Here is a 16515-nt window from a genome sequence, read left to right as displayed (position 1 = left end):
TCCCCACTTGGACATCGAGCTATTTGATGCAAATTCTGAGTGTGCCCATCTAGCCAATTCCTTATCCACTGAGTAGTTCATCCATAAAAACCATGTATCTCTAGTTAAGAAACAAATTATTTCCCTTTTTGAAGATGAGGATTATGTTTCTTCTTTTCCTATCAGCAGTAACTTCATTGTGTTGTCGAGACTTCTCAAATACGATGGATACTTACTTAACCACTTCATCCACTGGTGCCTTCCAGATCTGTGGATACATTTCATCAGCTACCATCAACTCCCAAGGATCTGTGCACCTTCAGGTTTTTTAAACTATCTCAGACCTGGTCTACATCTACAGTGGACAGTGGTTATCCATTTTCCTAGTCCCTCCCTTGCCTTCTGTAACTTGGGCAGTGTGGCTGGAGTAATTGCTGGTGAAGACTGTAGCAACCCTTTTTTTGCCTGACTTCCTCTTTTTTTGGCATACATTGCTCTTGAGCTTGGATAAATTTGAATACTAACTAGTTTTCTGAGGCCTTTCTTCCCTTAATAAACTTACTTTCGTCACAAACAAATGAAAGGCATATCATAAATGGATGAAATAACCTAGATTACAAAGGTCGGTAATCTCTGAATTCCTAATATCCGAAACCTGTTTGCTATCCATCTTCTCATATACTGCAGCACAGGTATTATATAGACAGGTAGTATAAAGACAGTCTTAAAAAAGTATATAAAACTGTGTCCAAGGAATGTAGGTTACAACTGTTCAGCTGGTTTAGTATTTTTTTTTCTGTTACATGCTTTTCAGCAGTGACTGTTAAGGATTTATCTTTGTAAGAAATGCCTTTAAAGAAGTAAATGGTTTAATTAAATATGTGTTGAAGACCCAGACTTTTCTCAGGTATAATCTCAGAGTGATCCTAATTAATTTTTCCCCTTGCAAAACAAAAGAAAATCCTAAGGAAGAAAATTTGGTAATAATTACCTAATCAGAAAATGTGTAAAACCACAAAAACAGGAAAAAAAAAAGCATCTTCTGGAATTCAGTTTACTTTTAACCCTGCTGTGTTTCATCCTGGATAGAAAGAGATAGGTAAAATAACCTAAAAGAATTAGGTGTGTCAACATGTCTTAGTATATATTGGAGGAAAAAAAACCCAAAAAAACAGACATGAAAAGGAAATTAGAAGATCAATTTTATGTTAGCAATAAACAGTATTTTTTTTAAAATGTCAGTTCAGAAAAGAAAGAATAATAAATAACAATAACATCTACATTAATAAGAACAGTGATAAGCCAAGATGATTATAGTATTTCACAGATTGCTTTGTGGCACTTTCTTCCCTTTATATGTTTGAATAAAACCTATAATCTTTTGCCAGAAGATGAGAAAGCAACAATTTTAAGCTATTTGACATGAAACTAGTTGATAATAAAAAAACAAAACTCTGAATGAGGATGAGAAGTTACTTGACTGCATTTTATAATATTGAGGTCATTCAGTGAATGCACGTAAGTAGCATATATAATTGGGTGAATAAAAATTCAGTGCAGGCACCAAATACAGTCAAAATCTTCTTGTTATTGCTGTTATTATTTTCCAAATAAATTCTCTGTTGAATGTAGACCTGTGCTGGATCTGGTTGTTTTTAAAAGGGTTTTTTTTTTCCCAATACTGTGGAATCAGACATTACTGATACTAATGCAGTTGTTAACGAATAGCTTTCTTTCTGAACTTTGTGGTAATTAGGGGCTATGTCAGTCATTTCAGAAAAACTAGAAACAAATAATTGACTTTGTTAAAATAATTGAAATAATTGACTTTGTTAAAACAGAAACTTAGGATGAAGTAAAGTAAATGAATATGAATTTTGTTGAATAATAAGAGATTTTTAAAATCTCTTTTGCTAGGCTTCATTGGCAATGTAAAATTTCAAAGTTGTTACATCAGATTTCATCCATATCTCATGGCTGCCTATCAGTCAAGGGGAAGATTGTCTACCACGTCTACATTTCTTTGCTATTTATGCCATTCTCACACAAATAAAACAAGTTTGGACAGCTTCTTTACTATCTAGTGTTTCAGGAAGACAATATTCAGGAGGACTACAATAAATCTTGAAATTTTCTTATTATATTCTTATTACCTCTATTCATGTAACTTTGCTGTGTGCGCTTGTTTTGTTTTCCTGAGACCATTACATATTGCCTGTCTTAATCACATCGGTTAGAATATGTCTTTCTTTGCCCCAGATTCCATAGTGATGCAGCTAAAAGTGAATTGCTGAGTCAAATATATACATTGTCTTGTATTTCAGTCTCCAGGATGAAATACACTTCTATAAAAAAAGAAGATGGACCAGCATAATTCCTAGGGTACTTTAAGAAACCCAAACAGTCAAAATACCTAGTCTAGAACTTTTCTAATTTTGGAAGTGTTCCATTTGGTATAAATAAATAACTTATTTGTTTGATTGACTTATGATGAACACTACTGGTCCTGTGAAATTCGCAGAGTATATTTTGAAACTTTGGTAACAACACTGGTTTTGGGAAGGTTGATGGAGAAGGCAAGTGAGAGGGGCAAAATACTGAGGTGGGTCCTACATTTCACATATGCAGTCCCAGTGTCTCAGATGTCTACTGGAGAGTTCAGAGGGCTCTCAAGAACCTTGTACCATAAGAGAAAGCTACACCTACTGTATGAAAAGTTATAGAAGAAATTCTATAACTTTAGAGAAAGTCTGGTTAATTATTAAATTTTCATAGGATGGATACTTAATTGCAGCTAGGATTATCGATCTCTCATATGTTAGGGTTTCCTTTTGTCAGAGCTATGATGGTCTGATGTATTTCCCATGTGACATACAAAGTGATTGGCGTATTGCAAGACTGAATATTTATGGGGAGAGTTGAGTTTGTTTCAGGTTCAGTTGGAAAGTCATTAAATTCAAATTACCAAAGATATTCTAAGATTTTTAGCTGTTGATATCTTTCAGCTACAAGAAATTGCCTCAGAACATCTGAACTGAATGGAAGATATACAGTCAAGAGCCTTTAATGCGTTAAAAAATTATATGTTATTGTCTTGAAATTTTGCTATCTCAATGTAGATTTTAACCAAGGCATGCAATGCACCTAAGAGCTTACTTTGCATATTTCAGTATTGCATAAAACTGTAAGAACTTCAGCACAAGCACTTTAAATAATTTTTGAAGCGTACCTCACAAACTAAAACTCAAATTTGCTTACAAACCTCTTCCCTTTTATAAAGGAAAATATATTTCTTCTGCTATTCTTTCTCAGTGAAGCAATATACTCCTCATTAATTAAAAAAAAAGATATAATCTTTATGTCTCTTCATACTGTGGTACAAAAGAAAACATTCATAAAATGCAATCTAGAAGGGAAATATAACATAAGAAGCAATACGTCAACTACAGGGCCTTCCTCGAGCTTTAACTAAATACTGAACAACAATAATTAGTTTTTCTTCTAATATTTTACTTTTTTTACCCCCAACTATTTAAAATTCCATATTTCAAGAGTGCGAGGATTTGGTCTCTCCAGTCGAACAAAGGGATACAATGCCATTAATAAAACTAACTTCTGGCCTTCTGCTCAAAAACTATTTTAGTCCAGATGTAAGTGTTCCTACCAATTCATCTCCAAGAAAAAGAATATAAGCATATGCTGAAATTTGAAATAAATTCAGCATTTACTGGTTTGTTTGTTTGCTTTCTGAGTCCTTGTTTGCTTGCTTTTTTTTTCCAGTGGAACTGGGAGCTTTTTTTTGAAATACAATCATAGTTGAATTGCTGTCAAGGAAACAAGATAGTAACTCCTACTGAAAAAAAGAGATATTTAAATAATTGATTTATACCTAACTTCATTTTGAAAATAGAATATCAACAGAAATTAAATATAATAGAAAAGTAGAAAAGATTGTGTAACTATGTCATATTATTTCACCTGTGTTCTCCTTCTACAGATTTTTGAAATATTCTCATACAGATAATTTTTTTTTTTTTTTCTGAAGGTTGAATATATGTTACCTCCAAAACTATGTTTTAAGCTGAGTTTATCCATTCTGACTGAACTGAAATAATCCTTAAGAGACAGACTTAGGGAACATTTCCATGCACATTTTGTAGGACACAGAATGATAATTTTGTATAAAATCAAACCCATGATATAAAAACCACATAATTAAAAAAACAGCATAAAGAATGAGAGCAAAGATACAATCATTGCAAATAGAAGTAGTTTCTATAATACCAGAAGAAAATCTCGGTACTGTTGATGCACAATCTGACTCACAGGGCAGATTGTCAGAGAGATGAGATGAGATCAATTTGCTTGGCTCACTGCATTGTTTTTAAATTGTGGATTGAAACTTGAACTAAGGGGAAAAAACAGGTATTAAATTTATATAATTTATTTTTCTATCAATTTTGAATTCCAAGTTCATATATGTGGCAGTTGTCTTGAATTTTAAATTTTCCAGGATTTTTGCAGCACAGCTGATTTTCAGGGAAAAAGAGGAATATTCTTCTCCTGGTCTCCAATTTTGCACTACTATATAAAAAAAACAAGGAAGCAAGCCTGTTTTCCAAATTCATTATCTCTTTCCTTGTTGGTTCTTTGCACCATTTCATTTACCCGAAAAGTAAAATCTAGACCTGAATAAAAGGAAAAGACCCCTCCTAACAGGAAATGTCAACAAAAGACTCGTAAGATATAACCCATACTTTTTATCTCTTCCCCGAAGTCCTTGCACGTAGATAATCAATACTTCTGGATTTTTCTTTCAGCGTTGTTGATCTATGAAGTCTTTGAAGCAGATGTAATCATTTGTATCACAATTTCTTCACTCCCAAGTGCTAAAGGGACTCAACCTTGATTGGCTCTCTAAGAGCTATGGTAACGCATTTAAAAGAGCATTTATAAAATTAATACTAAAATTAAAATGTATCTCTGTACATGTATCATAAAACTGGTTCTGCAGAGAACACACTTTACTGTACATTAATTGTGAGCAGAATGTTGAAAATAGTGTCAAATTCAGATTAAAACCCACTGCTCTGTAAATGCAACACATTTTTCTCCTGGAAAGAAAAAAAAAAAAAAAATAGTGTGTAATCTAGTTTAACATGGTAGGTACCAATTAATTAATTTTGAAAATAAGAAGATAAGGTTTTCCTAGTTATTGTTGACAGTTTATTACTCAAATAGTTAATGTATTAGCTATTACAGGGTAATTTTAATGATGCCAATCAAGATGTCTTTAGAGTAATAGCTACAACTGCTTACAAGTGTCAGATGTTTTATTGTAAACCAGGAGAGAAAAAAAACCAACAAACAAGCCAACAAGTGACACCCACCACCCACTCACTCCCAGAAAAAAAAATTACCTTCTCTACCCTCATTATCTGTTATTGTGGATAGACAAAATTGGAGCACTTCAAAATAGACAATGTTAATAGAAGCCACTATTTTATATGAAAAGTGAACACTGGAAAGCCTTCCATCAAATTAATTATCTGAAATTTGTAAATAAATTTCTGGAAACTTCCCAAGTTCTCTGTAGTTTAGTGATGTCCCTTGATTCGCGTATTAACAATTTGATGCAAAAAATTTATTGCCAATCTGAATTTGGAAGCTAGCCTGTGAAATCAATGCCTTTATAAATGACTGGAAAAACATTTCAATGAATGACAAGTTCGAGCTAATAATTTTCTGTCTTTGAAATCTCAGATAATTTTCTATGATTCTGTTAAACTTGGAATGTGACACTTCATCAGTTTAGAAGCTACATAAAATTGTATTGTAGATGTACCATTTTATAATTTTTTGCACTATTTTAACCTATTCTTGAGTCAAATTATACAATAAATTAATTGATGAAAGATTGGGAAAGAATTTCCACTTACCTAGATATATCAGAAAAGAAGAAAAAATTACCTGGATTTTACAGAACACTGTGAATTCAGGTACCAGTTTAAAAGAAATGTATTCTGTTTCATACAAAGTTGCAAACTATTACTTAAGTCTATTTTACAGGTAGAAAAATCAATCAAGATTGTCACAAAGTCACTAATATTCCAGAGGCTTGAATGTTGGTTTGATTGAGATTCTACTGTGAGACTGACATTCAAATACAGTAGAACATGGGTCATAAACCAAAGGTAAAAGGTAAGCAAGGATTCACAAAGGGGAAGCCAGGCTTGACTATTCTGAGAGACTTCTACAATTAAGTGACTCAGTGGGTAGATGAGGGGAGAGCAGCGGACATAGGATAACTTGTCCTGCAGAAGCTTTTGGCTCTGACTCCTGTAAGATCTTCAAAGACAAGCTGCTGAAATACGGGCTGGATAAGCATGGAGGTGAATTGAAAACTGTTGAGCACCCGAGCCCAAAGCACTGTGCTCAGAATGTTCAGTTAGAGGTATCAGGCAGTGTGTTCCAGGGATCTGTACTGGGTCCAGTCCTCTTCAAGACCTTATTAATGATCTGGGGGAAATGCTGAAAGCATTCACATTCTGTTGCATAATATGATAAATAGGATAAAATAAATATTTGGCTTATGGAGAGATAAGAGGGTGAACTTAGAACCCCCTGCCAACACTAGACATGGCAATGCAGTGCAACGATAACTTATCTGACTCTCAAAAGGGATCATCTAGATTATAATAATCTTTCTGAAGGAAAAAGTCATTCAAATAAACAGTAGAGTGAAAAGTTATGAGTAAGATGTGAAACCAAATGCTAAAAAGTATTAAAGTCGGAGAAGCTATTACCAAAAGGAAAAACAAGTTTCACTACTTTGACAGCTGATTCCTAGAGATGGATGTTAATATATAACAGAACAAAAATATGTTTTAAAAGTAATAACAACTGAAACAATATGACAATTTATGGAAGAGGAGTACACCAAAGCAACTATTATTATAGACTAGGACAGCCTTGTTTTTCTCTGGGCTCGTGCTGGAGTCCCAAGATACCTGACAAACTCATATCAGTGTCATGACATTGCCTCAAAAGTTCATCAGGAAGGCATATATATACACACACACGCATATATGGAGCTGATACAACAGTTGTAAAATGTCTTGCTCCAGAACCCTCAACCAGGAATAGTAATGGAAAAGGAAAAAAGGAGGGTCATATCAATAAAACTGAATGAACAAGTACCATCAGCTGTGATAGCTGGCGTCACATATTGAACAACTAGAACTTGTCATTCTTGGTGCCAACTTTCTGCCCTGGCATACCAGCCAAAAGCATGATGGTCAATTGAACCTTAGTGCAAATTTTGTAAAACAAGTTAAAGGGGGAGACATCAACTACATTGGAGCTTCCATCCAGGTTGCCTTTTGTGGCAATTTTGAATATATGGGAATTTTTTCATGCCCCTTGCACAGACAAAGCTTATAATATTTTAGGGCAATTCATTCTGGGACTATGTACCTTCTGGCTTTCAGTTTAAATTTTTGAGCACTAGGTTTGGGTATTGCAGATTAATCATCAAGCCTAATTTACCATCAGCTGATCATGCTGCTTAAGAGTGAGGCAATTTGTGTAAGCTCTGACCTCATTACCAACAAGGAGGATGAGATGGGTGCTCTTTGTTTTTCCTAAACTCAGGCTTCTTTGGATGAGATTGTTGGTTGTTTCATCTACAGCACCCTTTCCTGGCCTCTGACTCTCCTACAGAAACCACTGCAGCCCCTGAACAATGAGACACCTATCATGATGGAGAAGCAAAGGAAGCTCAGTCCATAGCATTTTTTATTTCTTTTTTTTCTATTCTTTTATAAGAATTATTGTTTTATTCTTTTTCTTAGAGATCTTTTCGTATAGTGCTCTCTCTTGGTCTGATTCCTCAATTTGTGCAGTATTTCTGTTATTATAGCAATAACATTTCTCCATTGGCTGGTATTGCTTATTTTTCATTCTTTTTAACAGTAATAATATCAAAACAAAACAAACATCTGCTCAACTGCAGTAAATTATCTGGCTTCCCATTCTCTGTTCAGAGTAAAAATAGCTGAAGTTTATTTCACAAAGTGAGTGTTTTCAGGCTGTACTATGCCTGACATAAGTACTGCTCAAAGGCAGAATTTAACCTTTCATGTCTGGTTTAAAGTGCTCAACCACTCTTCCATAATTTCCAGCAATTTTTGGCCCTGAATTTCTATAAGTCTTATATGATCAATTAATTAGAAAACAGAGCACCACTTGAAGATACAAGTAATTTTTAATGGCAGGTCCACTTCTGCAATTTGCAACATTATTGGATCCTGTTAAAAGAGTTAACCCACAAAATACTGATGCACGTTCCCCCAAGAAGCTGCTCTTTTGAATTTGACTCCAACATTAAAATAATCCTCACAGAAATATTCAGGATGAGGGTAATATTAGAGAACCTCTCTGTAGAGAAGTGCAGGCAGGCAGGTGTAAGTATGTCAAGGTAGCCACACGTACGGCTGTTATGATTTCAGAGCCGCATAGTGGAGCTGCTTTTAGAGCATCAGCACAATCACTTTCTAATAAGGGTTTATTTATGTGCTTGAATGGTAATATGGTTTTTATATCTAAGCTCACTGGCATCTGGACAGCTCAGGGGATTGTGGGAAAATTCACGATACTCTCTTCGTTCACACATACAGACACATGAACCAGTGTGACAGGAGTAGAACACCTCCAGATCAGATTCTATTTGTGTCACAATTCTTTTGCTACCTTCCCAGTATCATCTTGTAAAGCAGAGCATACTCCATGACTCCATATGCCTCATCAAGTATCACTTTTCCCAGCATTTTTGGTGAACTCATCAAGCATTCCTAAACCCTTGCACAGAAACTCTTATTGTCTATGCATGCAGCAGAGTAAATAATTTTGAGCTGTTGAAGGATGGAGATCAATATCCAGACTAAAAAATTGTTTTTATAGTTAGATTTACTATAACTATACTTTTAGAAATTGGAATTTTAAAAGTTCATGAGGCAGAAAGATGTTGTACATACATGGCGTAGATAAAAAAAAAATCAAACAAACAAACAAAGAAAAGGTATTAGTTTGTATTCTGTAATCAAATTGAATTTATGGTTGTTCCTGAGACAAAATAACACTACATGGAATATCAGCTGTTTTGAATGACCTTGAATTATATATGTCTTAAGAGCTCTACAATACATTTATGCTTATCTCAAGAAGAATATCAAATACTTTAGTATTTCTTATACAGAATAGCAATAAAAATATTTATAATTTTTTGCCTCTCCTCCTGCAGCTGAACCCATATAGGTAAGCCACAAACAAGCCTGATTTGTTTACCAGTGGGTGTTGCATTAACAGTTATGTGTTATTTGATAGAAAAATCACTTGGAAAGGAAAATAACTGAAATATTAACATTTGAGAGCCTTGTGTGAATCTATTCTGAAATGAATACTTTAAGAAAGAATTAGAATTATGTGCAGAATTGGTTTACTAGAAGCAGAAAAGGAGAATGCAGAATAAAAACATTTTATGTGAGAATAGTATATTTCCAACCAAAGTGCTCAACTGATAAGTGACATAAACTTATTAAAACCTAGAATTAAAAATCCCATTCTGTTGCCACTGAAAAGTTAATCACAGTGTGAAGCAAATCCTGGATATCAGGATTTTCCCACCAATAAGCTCCACGGTATATAAAGTAGGTCCTACAGTAGCACTTCTATGCTTTACATGCTAAGACTTGAGTTGAAAAAAAAAATAAATAAAAAGAAAGAAAGAAAAGTGAAAAAGAACCACAATAATCAGCATTTAAGTTAATATAGGAGCATGAAAGGATGTATATAATCATCTACTTAGTGGAAGCTTCTTGTGCAGAAATTCTCAAATAAGCACTGGATCTTCGGGTGTTCTGTAAAGCAATAAAAATTCATTGCTTAAACAGATGAAAAAAATATTTTCTGTAGCAACAAGAAAAAAAAAAATAAATAAAACCAGCAGACGTAGCCTTATTTCATTACGATTTTTTCAATATCTTTGCAAGGTAAGTTCAGTTAATGGAAGCCTTTAACATCACAAATACTATACTGCAACAACAAAGATTTGTTAGAATAGTAGCTCAAAACTCAAGAACCTATTGCTTTACTCCAATGTCTTGCAGCTAAGTGCAGAAACCCAATTGACAAATAATAGGTTTCTTACTGAAGTGTTTAGGTTTGTCCAGAAATTCAGAATAATGGTTATATAAAACTGTTGGGCAAACATTTTCAGAATTCTTTCAATAGTATAACATTGTATAAAACTGTCCATTGTAAAAGCATGTGAGTATAGCCCTAATAAGCCCATGTGCTTCTGCAGACACACAGAATTTCCAGGAGTACAACTGTTTAGTGATCTTTTATTCCCATCCATAGGTCTAAGCAAATCTGCAGGAAACATAACCCGGAGTAAATGTCTTCACACTGAAAAAAAAAAATGCAAACTACTATAAACATCCCCAAAATTATATTTTAAGGACTTTTAAAATATGGTTTCTCAGTGTATGGATGATTGATTGTTCCAGCCAAGAATCCTCTGTCAGTAAAAAGAAAAATACTTTCCAAGAAAATCAGTAGATGCTTGTTTATTTTCTACTTGTTTTACATAAGACAGGGTTAAGTATGCACTAGGGCTTCAGAATATCAGTTTCAGGTGGTAGGAATTTAGAACATGTGTTGCAAATTGGATAATTAGGTTTTTTTAATTAGCTGTTTTGATGAGGAAGTATGCATAGTCAAAAAAGGCATCCGAGACTAGAAGAAGGAAGTTTTTGAAAGCTATAATGTCAGATTGAGCTGGACTGCTGCCTGGAATGTGCTCAAATAGTATCTAAAAACTCAGAGCAAATAGCATTGAAGAAAACAGCTATTCTGTCAGGAAATTATGTTTTCCTCTCTTTACACTGTTGCCACATATATACTTTTAAAAACTCAAAGAATGGTTCAAGGTATAGTGTCATTTTAAAACAATCACAGGGGCAAGAAAATTGATGTTTCTGGCTCAGATTCATCTCTAAAGCTTATTTTTTAATGCCTTTCCAAGGTCTGAGTTTTTTCTAGTTTCTTTGCTTTTATGCTTTGTTATTGAATGTGAGTTATTACTTAATTTTCTTATTTTTGGTTTTGAGATGCATGAGGTTTTTTTTTCTTTCTTGTCCTCCCACATTATTCTCTAAGGTACAGGCTGAAGGGCTTCCCTTCAGCTGCTATGAGAGATAGTAGTAAATGGGTAGGAGCACAGGAAATCCTTTCGGTATGCCTAGGTTGAATCTAACTTTTTCAGGGGTATGGCAGCTTTTGAAAAATGGCAGGGATTGTTAAATTCCCATGGAGTCAGAAGCAATAAAATGTAAGAAAATTGCCTGTGATTAAAGAAAGAAATAAGCAAGAATTGTTGGGATTAAGACGATATCATTTATCTAAGAAAACAGTTTGTATGCTTTCTCTACCTATATATGCGTAATACTGTTTGCACCCTGTTTGCACCTCTTAAATAACAAAAAAAACCAAACTGATTTTTGGAGTAGTTGAGGTCCACCAAAACAACCAAAGGAACCTCTGTCTGGTTAGGTTTTTTTGGGGTTGTTTTTTTGGATTTTTTTTTTTTTTTTTTTTTTTGTGCAAATTGACAAGAATTTCATTATCTTTTCCTGAAACATTACCTGTAGACAAGGAACACCCATTCTTACACTGTTAAACTGCCAGACTTCAGACGTCAAATCATTATTTAATATATGAAAAGGTAATAATGGGAAAAATCAAAGGAATATGAGATAATTTTTGTTTAACTATCCTGATTACATCTTTGATAATTTTCCCCATTTTCTCTCTAGTAAGGATTACAAAATTACTTCCCGTAACACTATCACAAACTTAAAATTTATAGTGAAATATCAGTAACATATCACTCTAAGAGAACTGTATAATGGAAAGCATTTCTAATGTGCCACGTTTCTGCAATAGAAGGAATATTGTTTGAGGTCTCTAAGGATATTTTGCATCCTACAAAGATAAAAAAAGGTTGAAATTCTTCTTTTATTGCAGCTTAAGTTGTAGAAATCCCAGTAGATTCCATTTCTGATTGTCTTTCAAACTGTACTCCACAATGACACTTCTACATGCTTACTGAGCTTTTGGTTCCCTCCTGCTATTTTCTTTTTTTTTTTTTCTTTTTCCTTTTAAAGGTGCACATTAAAGAAACATCAAGAAAATGCTTGGAGCAAAAAGTGCACACTTGTCAGAATCCTACAAGCCAGTGAATCAATAAGGAGAAGAAACTTGGAAAGCTAAAACTGTTCTGCATGATCTTTGGAGAAAACCAATATACAAATGCAGTGAGTATTTTGCAAGGAATGTCAGGAACAGTTAATTTATATCCTGGATAATGTAAAGAAAAATTAGAAAGATGGTACAAACTGAATTTGATTTTCAATGCCCAGAAATTATTTGTTTCCATTCACACTGCTATTTAATATCAACCCAATATATCAACTACACTAATAGCTTGAAAACATCTGCTTTATGTCTAAGGAATGAAGACTCCAGAGAACTCTGCTGCAACAGCTATTTGGTGCATTTGGCTGTCCCTAAAATGACTTGCATTACAAAGCTCTTTTCTTGAACAGCAGAAAAAGCAAACAAAAAAGCATCGGCAAAGTATTTTCTTCTTCTAGTTTTTGCTGTTCCAAAATTTTGCAAGTTTTTACGGAGCAAATCTTTTTTTAGAAGGCTGCTTCTTTAATCATCAGGTTCTCATTGTCTCTACCACTCTCCAGTAGTAATGGAAAACAAATATTTCAATCCCATTGCAATAAATCTTGAAGAATACTTTGGTTGGTTGGTTGGTTGGTTGGTTGGTTGGTTGGTTGGTTTGTTTTTTACTGAATCCAAACCATATATCACATAGGAAAAGTTAGACAGCAGAAGACCAACAAATTTTCTGCTGAGTAAGGGATGTATGAATCAAAACATGCGGTGGAAAATTATGAATTTCATATTACAAATATACTCTGAAGAAATACCAAGGATGAAAATACATTTCTGACAAATACATACAAATTACATTATTCTAGTATTACTTACTTTATCTCTGGTAATGCAGACCAACAGAAAGGTAAGGGATATCTTCACCTCCTTTCAGGGTAATTCCTCTTCCAGAAATACATGAAATTTTAGGAGATTAATTCTTAGTTTCTGAATGTGTTTTGCCATTGAAAACATTCCAGTGATTGTAAAGGTGTAGGTAGTAACTGTGGAAATGTTACTGTTTGTGAGTGGTTTGGTATTAACATAACTCAGGTCAGCTATTCTCTGGATTTATCTCGGCCTGAGAGAAAATATGCTGTGGCTTGTTTAAACACAAAGAATTATGTAACCATCAGGTAACTATTTGATTTTTTTTTAACTTTGTTTAGCTTTACGTAATAATGTGGTGTAATTCTATACATCTATATTTTTGTTTTTGTATTTGTTTGAAAGGGCTATTTGCTGTAGAATTAACTATGATCTTAAAATCCAGATTATAATAAAATTGAAAAATGAGAAGAGGCCTTGAAAATATTGTCCCAGGATGCTACCAATAGAACAGGTTGCTACAAGGTGCAAACAGCTTACTGGTGCTTATCTTCTGATCCCTGAATGGATGAAATATTGCAGCCTGGTTAAAATGAGCTTTAGAATAAAGAAGTAGTCAATGTATGCAGAATAAACCATATGAAATATAATCAGATTTGTAGACCAGGGAAGAAAGATTAATGAATAAAGAATGCTAGCAAACATATAAAATATCTTCAAGCAAACACTTTGGTCACATGCCAGAAAATTTTTCCCAGTGACATACGAAAACAGAACTGTTCAACTCAGGTGGATATAGAGTTTTTATATGAAATGTTGTGATTTAAAACCAACTGGGAATTAAACTCCAAATAAGCTGTCCCACTTCCCTGTGCTCTCTTCTGGTGAGAGAGGGAGAAAGGCAGAGACTATATGTTGAGATACAATTTTACTGAAAACAAACATTAATGGGATGAGAAATGAATAGTACCAACAATATTAATAAAAAAATATACAAAAGAAAGGGTGGTTTAGGCACAAGCAAGGTGCTCACCAGCTTGATTAAGTTCTTCATGGCCTCTGAGACCAAGTAAAATGATGAATGATATTTCAGGATCAGTTATTTCCAGCTCAGGAGCTAACCAACTACAGGAAGCATTTGGCCTCTTTTTGCCTTGATTTCATGCATCTTTCTCTTCCTGAAATTTGTGATATCAAAATAGCTATCTCTACAAGGAACTGACTTGGAAACCTATACTTGTTAGTAGGAAAATATAAAGCAATAATAATAATTCAAGACTGACAGGAGCTATTGCTGAGGAAAAATATATTGAATTTTGAAAAACAAATCCAAATGTACGTGAAGGTAAAAGGAGTAAGATAAGTCCTTATGCCCCTATCAGATTGGGGAAAGTAGATGAAGCTTTGGGTGTGATTACGAGCAAGTTAGTGTCCACAGCGAGATGAAAGAGAGATATTAGGAGGAGTTCTTTGCTGTGGAAGGTCTATGGTGTCTAAGACTTTCCTGCAAGGAAAGATGTCTCATTTTGAAGCCCTGGAGAGTCCAGCCTGTCTTGAATTTCTGTGATGTCTGAGGTATTGGCAATACAGAATGGAAATTGAATAACTTACTCCAGATTTTTAGTTGGCAGAGGTTGAACAAGATGTACCACAGGGGATGCAAGTGCTATAGAAGCTCTCCAGTATGTTTTTACATTCAGTGGTGGAAAGGCAGAGTAAGGTTTTTGTGATAACAAGATAAAGAAAGAACCTGGAAGATGTATTACTTTAGACACTAAGCTTTGATAATCCTTATAAAATAATTGCAAAGTAATTGTAATAACACTTTGAATTCATAAGTGATATAAGTAAATTGTCATTTGCAACCAATGAAATGAGGTTCATCAGATACCAATGAAATGTGGGCATATTGAATTAGACTGTTGAAAGTCTAGAAGGAGACTTAAGGATATCTTCTTTTATCACCTCTTTTATATCTCTTGGACCATTTATCTTGGTTTGGCAAAGTGTTTGTATGTATGCAAAAAATAAAAAATTAAAAACCTGATTTTTGTCCTATGAAAAAGCTTTAATAGTAATATTGGAACTACTTTTGGCATACTGTTTAAATGAATGTGTGAATTTCAGAAACAATAGTAGTGTGACTGATCAGAATCTGAATGAGCTGGCATGTAATTAAACACTTGACTAGTCTAATATCAATTTAGGTTCATAGTCACAGTCAAAATTTTATATGTACAGGTTTTGTTAGTATTTGATTTTTTTTCCTTTTCTGGAATAATTGTTGCTGTCATTTCATAGTTATTTTAGCAGCTAGGCTGTCCTTGTCCTGCTTAAATGCCTACTGGATAAGTGCCCAGTATAACAGCAGATTTTTTTTTTTTTTTGAGTACTATTTCTAGAGTGGATGATCTTTATTTTTGTCAATATATTTTAAACATTTTCTATTTTTCTTTCTCCAGGGTCATCCAATTTTTGCTTATCTTTCAAGTGTCCTCACTATTAATAGTGCAGAATGTTTTGACATTTTTAAGTCCAATTTCAATACATAAAAATCAATATATAAAAAATTACTTTCCAGCTCCTAAGCTACTAAAAAATGTGTTGAAGATGTCCTCTTTAAAGTCTTTTAAGAGGAAATTCTAATGACAGAGGCTGATTTACTTACAATAGTGTCAGAGGTAATGTTTCATTTATAACTACATACATGAGTATATATATATATTCCTATGGGTAATTCTGTATCCTTTTAAGCTTTAATGTAATAACTTTTATCCATTTGGTCAGTTATGTGTATGCAGACTTTATTCTCTCTACAAACCAAATCCTATATATGGAGTGGTACATAAATTGTGAACTTTAATATTATGGAAGTATTATCTAAAGAATAATTAAAATGGATGGTGAATTAAGAGCCTTTGATATCATGTTCCAGTTTCTGCTATTTGACAATTTTTTTAAACACTGAGGTTTTCTAATTGTATTTATTAATTTTTTATCTTTATTAATCTTTGCTCTTTGTGTGCCTTTGCTGGCACACATCTTGTGGAGTCCTATACATATTTCTGACTAATACTATTATCTGTTTGCTGAAGGTAATGTGTTTCATACTGATGTAAGCAATCTGTCTGTATGCATGTTTTTTCCTTCTATGCATTATTAGAGTTAAATGTTACTGTTCCTTGAACTCCATGTATGAGACAGAAGGTTGATACAGGATCATGTATGAATAATTTCTCTTTTCCCAAACAAATACAAGAGGAACCAAATTATTATTTTCAAATGTGTCAACATTTTTTCATAAACTATAATTCTCTCTATTTTTCTTTATAAGACATAGGTTTACCAGTTTTCTGGCAGAAAAATGTTACAGACTTTACTAGTGGTTACTGTTTATTTCATATAAATTCTATTCTATTT

Source organism: Catharus ustulatus, chromosome 1 (genome assembly GCF_009819885.2).
Source record: "Catharus ustulatus isolate bCatUst1 chromosome 1, bCatUst1.pri.v2, whole genome shotgun sequence".
NCBI lineage: Eukaryota > Metazoa > Chordata > Aves > Passeriformes > Turdidae > Catharus > Catharus ustulatus.
This window is presented reverse-complemented; position numbering follows the sequence as displayed.